General features: G+C 41.3%; 1 protein-coding gene across 8 annotated transcripts in view; it reads left to right on the top strand.

Annotated features, from left to right (window-relative positions):
• Window positions 1-14686, top strand: part of DLG2 (discs large MAGUK scaffold protein 2) — a 1964578-nt gene that overhangs the window by 1617703 nt on the left and 332189 nt on the right. The gene's annotated exons all lie outside the window — the stretch shown is intronic.

Raw genomic sequence — 14686 nt, 5'->3', positions numbered from 1 at the left:
TATATATATATATATATACACACCTTCCTTAACTTACAGTAGGGTTATATCCTGATAATCCCATTGTAAAGCTGAAAAGACTGTAGTCAGAAATGCATTTCTTAAACATGTTCACAGCACTTAAATTTGGCCTACGCTTGGGCAGAATCCCTGAAAAGAAAGCCAATTTTATAATATTTTGTTAAGCGTTGTCTATCTCGTGTAAATCACTGAGTACTGTACTGGAAGGGAAAAACAGAATGGTTCTATGGGTGCAGCATGGTTGTAAGGGTATCAGTTGTTCACCGTCATGATGCTGTGGCTGAGGGGGAGATGCTGCTCACTGCCCAGCATCACAAAAGCATGTACTCCATACTGCTGGCTTGGGAAAAGGTCAAAATCCAAAATTTGAAGTATAGTTTCTAGTGGACATGTATCACTTCTGCACCATCATGAAGTTGAAAATTTGTTAGGTCAAACTTCGACTAACTCTGGAACCATCTGCATAAAATGTAACTTAATTTTGTTGACATGCCTTTCTTTACTAGATGGCAAAAGCTCCCTGAAAGTGAATTATCTTATAAGGTTTTGTAGTTCAATATTTAGCACACTGAATGGTACCCAGAAGGCTCCCTAACAATGCTTTCTGAACGGAATACTGTGAAGTCAGTGGGGTGATGCTTTACAATGTCACTGCAGCCTAGCAGATAGACTCTAAAATTCTGTGTGAAGCATACTTACCTATTTTCACCACCCTGGCTCAAAATCTGTCGCCCGGCGACCACGCTCTTACTTCCCCACAGCCCGCACATGGACACAGCGCTCCCCCCACACGGCACTTTCACATGCATTAATTCTCAGGGTCTTCACAGCAGTTCTATATGTCAGGAAAAGCTGTTATTACTCACACTTTCTGCATCAGAAAAAGGAGATTTAGAAAGGCTGAATGATTCGGCCAAAGCTCCACAGCTACTGACTGTGATGTGAGACTCAAAATCAAGTCTCCTGACCCCATATCTGTGTTCTTTCTCCTCACAGCACAATCTCTCTTCAAAACCTGTCAGCTGTCTCATTCAGCACCTTCTTGTGTCATTCAGCAGTGCTGTGTGCACGCATACCCAGGAGCACACGGAACTATAAAGAGCTAAGACTTCTGTGTTACTTTTGAGTCTGTCACTATTATAACCGATTTAACCTTATAACCACCTGATGCCTGATTCTCATTTTTTAAGAAAGCTCTATGCCCACCATGGGGCTTGAATTCACAGCTCCGAGATCAAGTGTCTCAGGCTCTACCAACTGTGCCAGCTGGTCAGCTCATTTTAAAGGTAAAGAAACTGAGCCAGAGAAATGCACTAAAACTATAGGTTTTATTTGTTTTAACTTTTATTATGTGGCAGAAAACGGGATGAGCTAATAATCTATGGCTCAACAAAGAAAATTCATAACTGCTTTTGTTTTCAAAAGCAAATTATCTAGTTAAATATTATTGCCAGAACCACAAAAGAAAATAAGGCAACCTATCAGAATTATAGTCTTCTTGGAAGTTACATTCTGCAGAACTTTACAATAGTCTCTGACGTTCAGATATCATATCCTTTCTTAGGTACAGCATTTGCAAAGACAGTTCAATGATAAAAATATTATCTGCTTTTTGTAATTGAAAGAAAGAGGGAACACTTTCCTTTCTTAGCTTGCAAAACAAGGTATTTAGGTATTTAAACTCTAACTAGAAATTGCCTAGTTTCAAGGCCCAGTATTGGAATTGCATTAGTTAACACTGAAAGAAAAGAATAAACAGGCTGGAGAAGCTCAAACATTACAATATGGAAGGGAAACAGCAGACTGGAATTATTAACACTGGAATATGGAGAAGATGGTATTTTGCCTCTATGGCTTACACAGAAGGACAAGGTATACCTTGCTGGAAAACACAAGAACAAAAACTCTGTATAGCAATCACGAGTTAAATACAAATTCAGTGCATATTACTAGATCGAATAAGATTATTTTGTAAACCCCTTATGCTAACAGTAATGTAAGTGAGTTCAGAGAAGAAAACTGGAATCCCCAGAGAGGAGAGCTGTGGGAGTAGGTCTCTGTCCTCAGTTGGTGTTCATCAAAAAGAGACTTAAATAAGAGATAACTACCCTTCTTATCAGGGGCAGGTCCATTTCTATTTTCCAGAACTATTCTCCCACACAGACTATACAATCTTTAGAGATAATTCATTTTATTAATGACTTACTATGTGATAGATTTTGTATCAAGACTTGAGATCTCAAAAGATCAATTAGATAAACATCCTTACCTTAAAATGTTCACAGCCTAAAAGCAAATATGTTAATATATCTGTTATATGTGAATACATAGATTTGGTTATGGATATGGATGTAGATATAATATAGATATAGTGGCATACTCAGGAAAGAAAGGAGACAAAATGCTTCGAATCAAGCACATCATAAGTACTCAGTTCTTCCATTACTACTAACAATTTTGCTTTAAGAAAGTGTTCAGTGTTTTTTAAAAAAATGTCAGATAACTATTAAAAAGAAGGCTTTTTATATAGAGTTTGAGTTATTCCTTCTTTGGAACAGGGGCTTGGACCCAATGAGCATTCCCAAAGTGTGTTTCCCTGGACAGTAAAAGAGCAGGATTGAATTAAGGTGCTAATGAGCGAAAGGGTTCTCTGGTATCGGGTTTCTCCACTAAAGAACTTTTCAAAAACATCTGTTTACCAGTGTGTGCTGGAAATCTCTTCAGAGGCAGATAAAATACGCATCTTGTCCCAAATATATTTGATCATCAAACCTCTGCGTGAGGAGTACTTCACAGGAGAACAGTAGTAGGAAATGCTTGAGTAGATATTTTTCTAATTCCCTTGAGTCTTCCTAACAAGGTAGCCATATTTGCCTATAAAGAAAAGCAAGCAGCCTTTTACTACGTTAAGATTATGGGCGCCATCTAGTGTTCATGCATTGTCTAAACATGGCAGCCTGAAGATGTTTATTATCCCTTTATTATCCCTCCTTGCCAAAACTACAGAACTAAACTAGCTGAGAAGCTGAAAGATAGAGAAATCATCTTTAGGCTACATTCTATACACATACTGTGAGTGATATTTTCTAATTTCTCCTTTATATATATATACTACTTCTTGGCATTTGTTATAGAAAGTCTTATTCAATAATTGAACCATATTCTTGATGGATTGGTGGAGACGAATTTAGGACATTCAGCATGCAGTCACATTAACTAGTGCAGTAGCCTCCTCAGGCACTCTTCCTGCAGAGGAAAAGATAAGAATGCTTCTGTTATTATTTGTTTCAATGCTTTGTTATGGAAAATGTGGAGCAGAGCATGTAGAAGCAATACCCCTATAAAATTCTTTCTGTGTCACCATGCAATTTTAGTTATTTCATTCCTCAAAACCCTCAAAAAGAGCGCCCCAGCTGACCTTGCTAAGGCCAAATCTCACCCTTGATGGACTTTCAGGTATTTAACCGTGTTTCAGAAAACATGGCTGGGAATGTGTGTTGCCAAAAGTGAAATGCGGCAGTTGTTGAGGTGAAGGTACAATAGATAATGATGCATCTTTACATTAAAGTTGAAATTGTATTGTGGATTTAGAAAGAGTACACATTTGTCACAGATCACCTGGATGTTTCATTAATTCTCAGGTTACCTTGCTACCTTCGTGTTTAGAGCCCATTTGCCAGGTCCTTATTGTCAAATTATTCAAATAGAATGTGAGCATTTTAGGGGCGCCTGGGTGGCTCAGTTGGTTAAGCGTTGAACTGTGGCTCAGGTCATGATCTCACAGTTCATGGGTTTGAGCCCCGCATTGGGCTCTGTGCTGGCAGCTCAGAGAGGGGAGCTGCTTCAGATTCTGTGTCTCCCTCTCTCTGCCCTCCCTTACTCATGCTCTGTCTCTCTCTATTTCAAAAATAAATAAACTTACAAAAAAGAATGTGATCAATTTATACCCTATTTGTCATCCTTGGACAATGAAAAAGTCACCGTTCCATTGTTACCTCACATGACAACGCTCCATTGCTTCCAGGGTTATGCCTGAAATCCAGCCCTCCTCCTGCTCCCCCCACTAAAAAATCCCAAAGTATTTCTTTGATTCCCTGAAGTGATCCTTTTGAGGGCTTACAAACCCATTCCTTTCAGTGACCATATAATATGGGCCATCTGCTTAAGGGTCTATTTCTCTATATTCCTAAAACCAAGAACCTTCAAGACACCAGAGAGGCTCTGCGGCCCATGCAGATGTGGGGACCAGCGCTCTCTCCCCAGCTCTGTGCTGCTTTGTCACCTTGTTTCAAAAGCACACCAGCTCCGACCAGGAGTCTTACAAAGCCTCTCTCACCTACTGGCACCTTTAGCTTCTTTCCGCTCATCCTCAACACCTCAGGTCACCTGAACTCCAGCAAAACCTTTACCCTTCACCTTGCACTTTTTCTGGCTGAGCTCCTCCCATTCCACTCTCCCGCAACAAAAGGCAGACAACAAGGGTCGGAGACTAACATAAGCTCACACAGAGCAGTAGATGTTGTCAGACAGGAATGATTCACCGTCTGTATTTGAGTTAAAGAGGAGTGCACAGCTTCCCCCGGGAAAATGGGTAGATCCCTGTCCTCTGTGTACAGCTTTGTAACCAGCAGCCCATCTTCTAATTTTGCTCAAAGAAACAATATTAGCTGAAGGGAATTATGAATATTTTTGGCAAATTAAACAACAGTGGTGTGTGTTTTTTTTGTTTTTTTTTTTTGTTTTTTTTTTTTGTTTGTTTTCTTTGTTCATCTGTACGCTGCCCTCCTGTGCTTTCTCAATCAAAGCAGCAGGAACGCCAGGGTCCTCTATTAAACACTTCTGAAGGAAAATCTAGCCAAGCAGAATGGATGATGTTTTTGAAAAGGTAAAGACTTTGCTCCAACCCTTACCAGTTAATTCAGGTTTCTGGCCCAGAAAGCCTGTGCAGCCTCCCACAAAACTGCGTGCCTGTTCCAGGCATCTGCCGAACCCCACTTTCTCCAGACTCACTGACTCGTCAGTCTCTGGCTTTTGCCTCTCAGGGGCCCACTCAGACTTCTCTCCACCTTACTGGACTTGTCTTCATGCCCAGCTCGGAGCCCAGCAGCTGCCCTCCTCAGGGACCACCTCACATAAAAACAGAGGAGCCGTTGAAAAGGCTCTAGCGGGGGAGACTTTTCCTCAGCCTTGTCTTCAGAGCCTCACCATCTAGGGTGACCCCTGGCCCACCCACCAAAGGGTAGGGACTCATTAAAGCCTAGCTATGACTCTTAAGTCCTTTATTACTTAGATCTCCCAGGACGTTCAAACATCCCCTATCACATATAACATTCAACCTTTGGGAAGAGCAGGCCTTTTAAAAACGTATCAGATCTGGTCATTTCTCCCCTATTCTTAAAATGACTTTCTGTTGTTCTTAAGATAAAGTCCAGAGTTCTTAACATGGCCTGCAGGGCTTTTGGGCTCGGCTTCTGCCTGCCTCACCAGCCACGTATACACACTTCTACCAGCACTTAGGTCCCAGCCACCCCGGTTTCTTTTCTCATTCAATCAGGAGTAATACTCAAAATATTTAGTAATTTGGCATGTATAATTTAGCACCAGCCCATCCAGTGAATGGCCATAGTGCCACAGCTGCAGAATTATAGGGAAATGGAGTCTTCTGGCAGCCAGGGCTGTGGGTCACTCGGGGAGGGCTCAGGACGGGAATTACTTATCGGCAATTCACATGGAAGGGTTTCGCTATTATACCAAAGGAACAGCCATGTTGATGGCGCAAACTCCCCCCAGGCGCCTGTGCGTGTACTAAATTTCCTCTACAAAGGAACTCACAGTGTTCCTCACTAGTACCTAAAAGGGGACCAGAGAATTCATGGATTGCCCCAGACTTCATTTAGAAAGCATCTCTGTTGTCTGACATTGAATCTGGCTAATAAATGATACCTATCAAATGCATAAACACAATAAGCTATATGGGCAAAGTAGCAAAGCAAAATTAACATTGCTATTTTCTGATACATTTCTTGAGTACTACTTATTGTTATTAATACTCTCTATAAAACCACTTGTAGAGCTGCAGCAAGAATAATATCAAGAGAGGGGCACCTGGGTGGCTAAGCCAGTTAAGCATCGAACTTCACCTCAGGTCATGATTTCGCAGTCCATGAGTTCAAGCCCCTGTCAGGTTCTGTGCTGACAGCTCAGGGCCTAGAGCCTGCTTTGGATTCTGTGTCTCCCTCTCTCTCTGCACCTCCCTCTGCTCATGCTCTATCTCTCTCACTCTCAAAAATGGATAAATGTTTAAAAAAATTTTTTTAAAGAATAGTATCAGGAAACATGCAGTTCAAGTCAGATTTCTAATAGATAACCTATAGGACGACTATTTCATGACTCAACTCTATCCCGCTTTCAAAAGTCTGAACTTCAGTGATATCAATTCCAATTTTTCTCAAAGTAATATTTCTACAAATGCATTCTGTATAATACTAGATCTGTGAAATGTTCCATGAACAAAAGGCTGGTGATTGAATGAAGAATCTGAGAAATTCTGTAGCAAATAAAGAAGTGCTATTGAAGCATTTTTTTCTAACTTTAATTAACTAAAGAATCTTTTTCCACTTGGAGTATAGATCACCCTATAATGGAACATACTTCTAGGAATTCTGCCTCAAACTAATCTCCAGAACTCATGCAAGTGCTTTGTTTGGAGGAAGGAACATTTCCACATTAAAATATTATTTCTAGAGTTCAGAGGTGTGGTGGGGAGAGTATAACCCAAATATGTAAGACTGAAGAGGAAATCTGGAAAGCCCTCATCAGACAGAAATATAATTGAGGAGGGAGTTTGTGGAGCATTGGACAAACTTATTAACCTTTCCGCATAAAACTAAACTGCATACATTTACTAAGCATCTACTAAGTGCCAAAAACTACTAGGCATTAAGGATACAACATGAAAAAATGTCATTGTGTTCTTAGTGAACATATAGGCTCATGTGGGGAGGCACACACATAAATGGTGATTTCCAGGATAACACGGAAGTACTGATAGAAATTTCTGGGGAAGCACATGGGCACAAAGAGGCTATCATTAGCCCAGCCTGGGAATGTGAGAAGGCTTTCTGGAGGAGAAGCTTCCCAACAAAGAGAAAGAAAGAACAGTGGAGAATTAGGGATAAAATGCCTAATATCCATAGTGTATCTGCTTAGTACCAAGTATTGTGCTGGGTAGTATACTATGATTTCACCGAATCCTAACAACAACCTTGAACAGAACATGAAATGATTTGCCCAAAATACAGATAGTCAGCAGTGACAGTGGTATTTGAACCTCTGTTACTTCTGGTTTCAAAGCTATGTTTTTTCTATAATGCCAGCATTCAGAAAGAATTGACTTTTTCAGTTTGTTTATGTCTGAGGCCATCCACACTTTAAGTCCATTTAGTGAGAAAAACATAAATGCCTGAAATGATAGAGCATTTACAAGGAGATGTCTGAACCACCCCAGGAAGCCGTTGTACACATAGATTCTAAGATTGAGGTGACTTAGAAGCAACATCTAGATCCTCTGACCCTTCCGTAGAGGGCACAGACTATGATTCATCTCCACATCCACTGCTTAACAGAACCTAGCTACTGAGCACATGTTTAATGAATGAATGAAAGACTCATCCTTGCCTACTTCTCTGAAGGCACCTGGGAATCCTAGGGTTCCTCTCATTTGTATTAATCCTTACCTGTGTCCCAGAGGGCCCTTTGCATCCTTAAGATTCAGAATATCTTAAATCTTTAAGCTTTCTGGCCCACGGAATATATTTTCCAAATCAGATAAGTCCTTTCTAATTGACTAATAAGAATTCCAACAGATTAGGAACATATTAGGTCAGTATTCTATTACATGCTAAATGTTAAATATGTGTTATTAGTTTTTAAATGTGTTTATAATATGTGCTCCTCTTCCAAAGAGATGTTTAGATGATTAAGAGCTCCTATATACAGCTCAAGGGGTAAACACTTGCTCCTGTGCCTTCTCCATGTAAACACTGAAATGCCTGTCATGGTTGAGCCTGGTAAGGCGGAAGCATTGCAGAGATCTCTAGTTTAAGGAAGGAGTGATCCACAACTCAAAATGGGTTGATTTTTTTTTTTTAGCTCCAGTAGACTTTTGCCTCTGACTAACCTCCTTTGCTAGCTAATCTCTAATAACCCTTCATTTGTATCACCATTTCTATGTACAGAGTCCCTTGTGTGGACATTATCTCATTTGAGCCACATAGCATTCCTTCAGGATGGGTTGGAAAGTAATCATTTTGCCACTTTTTATGGGAAGAAGCTGAAGAGTTCAGTGATTTCCTAACCCCGCATCCGCCTTCTGTCACAGCCAGCTTCCTCACCTGTAATGCCAACTACTCAAGGAGTGTGCCTGATGGGAGTGTGGGTGGTGAATTAGGTGCGAGAGTTCTGCACTCCAGATGGCAGCCGGGTCAGTGACTTAAATGAAAAAGGAATTTGTTGGAGAAACAACACGTAGCTCCCTGGATCTTCAGCAAGGCTGGGGAGGCCGTGTCAGAGGCCAGGGAGGAAATCCTGCAGAAGCACAGTCTGTTAAAAATGCTGTCCTTGAGATCATCACCCTGGCCACTTCCCACCAGGCCACACTTCTGGAGGTGCTGTATTTAGTCTTTATCCCCATTTGTGGCACAGAACTCTTAAAGCCCTTGTAATTTTATAAGTGATGAGAGCATTGAATAATGTATTTAGGTCATTGGCATGGTGCCTAATGAGAACGAATCATTCATTCATTCATTCATGCAACGTGTATTCAGGAGCCATTATGTGCCAGGCACTATCGTCAGTATTAGGAATAAAAGAGTTACAAAAAGAAAAAGAAAGAGGGGCGCCTGGGTGGCTCAGTCGGTTAAGCGTCCGGCTTCGGCTCAGGTCATGATCTCACGGTTCGTGGGTTCGAGCCCCGCGTCAGGCTCTGTGCTGACAGCTAGCTCAGAGCCTGGAGCTGCTTCCGGTTCTGTGTCTCCCTCTCTCTCTGACCCTCCCCTGCTTGTGCTGTCTCTCTCAGTCTCTCAAAAAAAAAAAAAAAGAAAAGAAAAAAGAGAGAGAAAAATTGCTGCCTCACGGTGTTTACATTTTAGTGGGAAAAGCAAAGAATTTAATTTTTTAAGTAATGGTTAAGTAAGTTATATAATCTATTAGAAAGTGTAGAAAACCAGAAGTATAGTGTAAGGGGAATTTGGAGTACAGAGAGAGGAGTTGAAAGTTTAAATAAAGTCATCCGGGTGGTCCTCACTTGAGAAGGTGACATGTTAGCAAAGACTTGAAGTGTCTGAGGTAGTTTCAGACAGAGGGAACTCCCTGCATCAACTCTGTGGAGGGTGCATGCCAGTGAATTGAGGAAGCCAGTCTGGAAGGACTGGGATGGGAGAAAGGGAGAGGAGTAGGACAGTAGGTGAAGACAGAGGAATAATGGCTGGGCCATGGAGAGCACAGCCTGGCAGGCCCCTGTGACAGCTTGGTTTTCACTCTGAGAACCAGGAAGAGCCCTGGAGGATTATAAGCAGAGAAGTGAAAAGATGTGAATTCACCTACATTTTAAGAGGAATCACTCTGGCCGCTGTGTTGACAGCGAGACCCAGGGACACGGATGGAAGCAAGAGACAAGCTTGAGTCTACGTGAATAGTCAGCCTGAGAGACAGTGGAGGTGGATAACCATGGTAGAAGTGGAGGAAGGGAAGAGTGAGTCTGGATTTGTTTACAAGGGAGAGTTGGCAGATTTCCTGAAAGATTGAGTATGGGATAAAAGAGAAAGGAAGTTGTCAAAGGTGACTACAAAGTCTTATGCCTGATCATAAGACAAGCGGAGATGGAGATACTTCTCCAAGTGGAACAGGTAACAAGTAGAGATGAACTCACCCTAGCGCACAAAAGTCCTCCTCAGGGAGAAGAGGAGAACAAGTAAAGTAGGAGAAATCAGGTAGAACCCAGGAGCTAAGAAGAAAAAGTCTTTCCAGAGAGTGGGACCGACTGCTTCAAATGCTATTGACCAGTCACATAAGATAGGAACTAGAAATTAACTGCTGAATTTAACATGGAACTTACTGATTCAAATGAAAAAGCAGTGTCTATAGTATAATTGGGTGAGAATCCATACAGAACAGATTTCTGAGAGAATGGAAGGAAAGAAGCTAATGACAGTGTTTACTTCCTTTAAGTGATATCTTCCTTTAAGTTTTGCTGAAAAGGGGAGTGGATGGGATGGGAGGGTAGATTCTGTTGTTATAACAGTGCTTGTGCTGATGGAAACAGTGTGTATGCATTGATGTAGAGAGGGGAAAATTAGTGATTTATTTATCAGTTCACCTAAATATAATGTGATGGAAAGCACATCATATATATGACTGTAATTTTTAGTTTTGAATTCTTTAAGAATCAAATACCTCCTATTGTTAAATACTTGCTATTGATCTATTGTGTTTATTGCTATATTCCCAGAGCCTGAACAGGTCCTAGCACTTCACAAGTACCAAATATGAAGCATAATCCAAGTACTAATCTGGGTGCTAGAGGGAAGAGAGAAGTAACCAGACATTGATCCCTCCTTCATGGGGTGCTATTCTAGTAGAGGGGTAAAGCGTGAGCATGGTTATTAGGCACGGAAGATGTGATAGGAAAGAACAACCACATTGTTTTAGTCTTCTCACTCTACTCTTTTGTTGTTTAAAATAAATAAGTTATTTGATATCAAATATCAAACCATTCTCCTCCTCCTTTTCCTCCTCCTCCTCCATCGTCATTGTCATCATCATCGTCACCACCACCAGCAGCAGCACTCACTTCCCCACCTAGAATGCCCATGAGAGGAGAGTCAGTGAGCACCTCTCTCAGCAGCACTCTGCCCTTGCATGACCTGCTTCCCTTTCTTACTATTTCCAAATTGCCAAGGGTGGCTTTGGCCCTTGCTCTGCTTCCTAACTTCTGTCCGGGTTCTAAGCAACTGTAGGACTTGAAGTAACAGCAGTCACGGGTCAGGAGGTATGAACTTCCAGCTAATGCATAGTTTGGGGAACCCACCTGACTCATGCCGGCTGATGGAAAAGAGAGGAGAGACACATGCTGAATGGTAACAGGATCCCTCTGAGACCCACATAAAGATCATAATGACACGGCAAGCTTTAAAAACAAAGAGTTAAATAGCTGGATCTCTGCCCTGCAGGGCCTGGAGTCTAATGGCAGATCAGATCAGGGAGAAGGAAGACAAACCCTTAAATAAGACCATATTCAGGGGCAAAAGGAACTAGGAGAGTGTGCAAGGGCAATGAAGAGACATTGGGAACAAGTAGGGAATAAGACCAGACAAATGCTGCAATCATTCTAGGTGATCACATTGTTATCCTGCAGAAAATTCTATCTTCATCTCCATGGAAATTCCCATGGTTGGGGAGGGGGGAGGGTGTTGTTGATGCTCTGAAATTACAGTGTCTCAAAATGAATGCTGAGAATTGCTAAAAACAAAATTCCTAACATATAGTAGATGCTGAATACATTTTTAGAATTATAAAAACATCAGGAAGGAAGGAATTAGGATTATGTTTGAAGCCATATCCTGTCATAACTGATCTTAATTATTAAGATCAATCGCAGGTAAAAAAGTCTGGTGGAGACTGGCTTGGTGAAAACTAACCAGGTTATCACCAGGGGCACTAGTTATTTATAGTTAAGACCTTCAAGAGTTCAGAGGTGGGAGAAATTTGTTGAACAGGCGGAGACCAAATTAAAGGGCATACAAAAGATCCCTAAGCCCTAAATGGGGTTCAGATACATGGGAGATGGTGTCCCCACAGTTCAATAATGCCCCATGCTTTCCTTTTGGTCTTGTTTTGTTTGCATGAATATTTCCTCAACAGACAGTGAGTTCCTTGAGAATAAACCTGTGTCTTAACCATTACTGTGTCCCAGGACCTAACCCAGTGCTAAGTACACAGAGCTGGTAGTGAGTAGTGAGTAAGTTGTGAATGAAAGACCTTGAAGAAACCTTCCCTAAGGGAAGGAAAACCGTTTTGAAGCTTTTGTTCCAAATTTTTCCCTAAAATGCACACATGAATTTTAGGTAGACTGTGTCATCTATGATCCAACATATTTGCCTCAGTTTTCCAGTTTAAGTTGTTCAGGAGAGAAAATACTAAGCTGAAAAGCTTACAAGGAAATGACTGAAGTGTGGGTCAGTGAGTGGTATCCTGAGGGTAGCAGAGGAAGCTCTCTCTCGACTACATATTTACTGTGCTCTCGAAATGCCAGGACCCACTCGCACATCAGTAAAAAGGAAAATATCTCTTCCTCAGGCCCCAGGCCCCAGGCCCACAGTATTATCTGCGCCAGGAAAAAATGATCTCCAGGGATTCTTTTCACTGGAAACACTACTCTCTTGTCCCCAAAGCCCCGAAGATAAATCACTTTGAAGGCAGGCACTAAGGTCTGGACTCTTCAGTCAGAACCATATTTATCTTGTTGGGCATCATTGATCTAGTGGTGCTGCATGATAACAATGATAATAATGCATTGTTTCTGGATACTTTGTGGTTGACAGAGCAATTTTGTGTTTGAATTCTCAAAGCAAACTTGCAATAGGCAGGGAATGCACCATTATTATAACACATACTTTTCATGAAGAAACCAAGCCATGGAGAAGTTAAATAAATGCACCAAAAGTGGTCAAATAAAATGGGACCCTGAATAGTTAGCTCTTCTTTTTTCATACATTTTCCAGATATTTTCATATACATTTAAACCTTGTACTCTAAGATACAGTAAATAATAGCATATTGTGACTGAGGCTACTTCTTAAGAATCCACTAGATGGCAGTAAAAGATTTTGCATAGAACTGTGTCCACTTGGTATCTGACCTGTCTGTGGGATTTTATACCAATCATATTTGTTAGCAGTTTTTACAATGGTTAGATTTTAAAACTGTTCGCCTTTTAAAATATAATTCAAGGGGTGCCTGGGTGGCTCAGTCGGTTAAGCCTCCGACTTCGGCTCAGGTCAGATCTCACGTTCATGGGTTCGAGCCCCGCGTGCTGACGGCTAGCTCAGAGCCTGGAGCCTGCTTCCGGTTCTGTGTCCTTCTCTCTCTGCCCCTTCCCCTCTCATGCTCTGTCTCTCTCTGTATCAAAAATAAATAAAACATTAAAAAAATTAAAATATAATTTCAAGTAACTAAAAGTGAATTAAAATCTGAAAGAATATGTGGGTTTGTTGCTTGTTCGAATATTGTAGGACTCCCATTTTTACAAGTAACCAAACACTGAGAATCAGCCAGAAGTCCTAGGAAGCCAAAATTGCTTGAGAAATCTCAAAATGAAAAATGTTGCCCATTCCCTAACAGGAACTGATCGATGATTCTGCTGCTTGAAGGAAAGAGAGAGATCCATGAAAGGCCAGTAGTTAATCTTCCATATAATTCAATTGCTTGTTATTTCTCTATGTTCACATCTACCCTGGAGGGAGGCTTTCCCGATGGACCGTGCTGGAAATGCTGCTGCAGCCCAAGCTACAGAAACATTGACTGCCCACATCTCTTGTGTTTGATGTGCAACATCATCTGCACTAAACCATGGCTATTTTTTTTCATGTGGTTTTATTCTGTGGACATATTTATGATATTCTGAATCCCAGATTGAGGAATTTGAGCTCAAGGAAAAACAGCTTCCAGCTACAGCCCCTCAGTGCCGTGTGAGCAACCTCCCCCCGCCCCCAAACTGAAACCAGAGAGACTCATGGACTGTCAAGGCCCTTCCAGATCTAACAATTCTAGGAATGGATGTATTTGAGGAAACTTTGGGCATGGAAAAAGGACACACTGAACATTTCTTAAACAATGACTTGATGATTAATAACTAGAATTTTCCCTTTAATGAGTTTAAAAAACAAAAGTAAAAAAGTGAAGGCACACATTCTTGCATTGTCAGTGTTCGCTGGTTATAAATTAATCTTCATAATAAAGGCTAAATTCCCCAATATAGCTTTTCAAAAAAGGTCTGGCCTTATCTCTAAAACCCTCAGTTCTCCATTATCTAACCTTGTTTAACATCGTGTCTTTCCTTTGAAAACGCCCCACTCCCCACAGCCTTCTGAGTAACTTCTATTCATTGAGATCATCTAAAGATCTCACATTACTTGTTACACTCTCAAAGTGCCTTCTCACTACTTTCCTCTCAAACCCCACCCTGGTCTTCCCACCACAGAGAAACACATTCAGGTTAGAGTTTTTTTTGTTTTTTTTTTTTAACATTTTTACTTATTTTTGAGAGAGAGAGAGAGAGAGAGAGAGAGAGCATGAGCTGGAGAGGGGTGGAGAGAGAAGGAGACACAGAATCAGAAGCAGGCTCCAGGCTCCCAGCTGTCAGCTCAGAGCCCAATGCGGGGCTCAAACCCAGGAACTGTGAGATCATGACCTGAGCTAACATCAGACACTTAACTGACCGAGCCACACAGGCGCCCAGGTTAGAGTTTCTTAATGCATACAATATACACGGTTCTTTCCCAATGACAGTCTTTACCATGCCAGTTTGCAATGACGTATTTAATACTCTGTTTTTCTCAGGAGATTATAAGCTGGGAAAAGTCTGTCTTGTTTTTCTCACATATAATAG

The sequence above is a fragment of the Suricata suricatta genome, chromosome 11 (genome assembly GCF_006229205.1).
Source record: "Suricata suricatta isolate VVHF042 chromosome 11, meerkat_22Aug2017_6uvM2_HiC, whole genome shotgun sequence".
Lineage (NCBI taxonomy): Eukaryota > Metazoa > Chordata > Mammalia > Carnivora > Herpestidae > Suricata > Suricata suricatta.
The sequence above is the reverse complement of the archived record's forward strand: the minus strand, read 5'-3'. Positions and strand labels throughout refer to the sequence as shown.